General features: G+C 50.4%; 1 protein-coding gene across 1 annotated transcript in view; it reads left to right on the top strand.

Moving 5' to 3' along the window:
- The window catches only part of DCBLD2 (discoidin, CUB and LCCL domain containing 2), a 140800-nt gene that overhangs the window by 128309 nt on the left and 11922 nt on the right, over positions 1–569 (top strand). The window lies entirely within an intron of this gene.

Raw genomic sequence — 569 nt, 5'->3', positions numbered from 1 at the left:
CGCTGGCTAGCACTACAGAAGAAAGAGACTTGGGGGTCATCATTGACCACAAGATGAACATGAGCCTGCAATGCGATGCTGCGGCTAGTAAAGCAAAACGCTGGCTTGTATCCATAGATGCTTCTCAAGAAAATCCTGGGACGTCATTCTCCCCTTGTACTCGGCCTTGGTGAGGCCGCAGCTGGAGTACTGCGTCCAGTTTTGGGCTCCACAATTCAAAAAGGATGTGGAGAAGCCTGAGAGAGTCCAGAGAAGAGCCACACACATGATCAGAGGTCAGGAAAACAGACCTTACAACGACAGGTGAGAGCCATGGGACTCTTTAGCCTGCAAAAACGCAGGCTCAGGAGTGACCTGATGGACACCTATAAGTTTATTAGGGGTGACCACCTGTACCTGGGGGAACGTTTGTTCAGCAGAGCGCCCCAAGGGAAGACAATGTCGAACGGTCATAAACTACTGCGAGACCATTTCAGGCTGGACATAAGGAAGAATTTCTTTACTGTCCAAGCCCCCAAGGTCTAGAACAGCCTGCCATTGGAGGTGGTTCAAGCACCTACATTGAACAC

Source organism: Gavialis gangeticus, unplaced genomic scaffold (genome assembly GCF_001723915.1).
Source record: "Gavialis gangeticus isolate Ggan-Ray unplaced genomic scaffold, GavGan_comp1, whole genome shotgun sequence".
Lineage (NCBI taxonomy): Eukaryota > Metazoa > Chordata > Crocodylia > Gavialidae > Gavialis > Gavialis gangeticus.
This window is presented reverse-complemented; position numbering and strand designations above follow the sequence as displayed.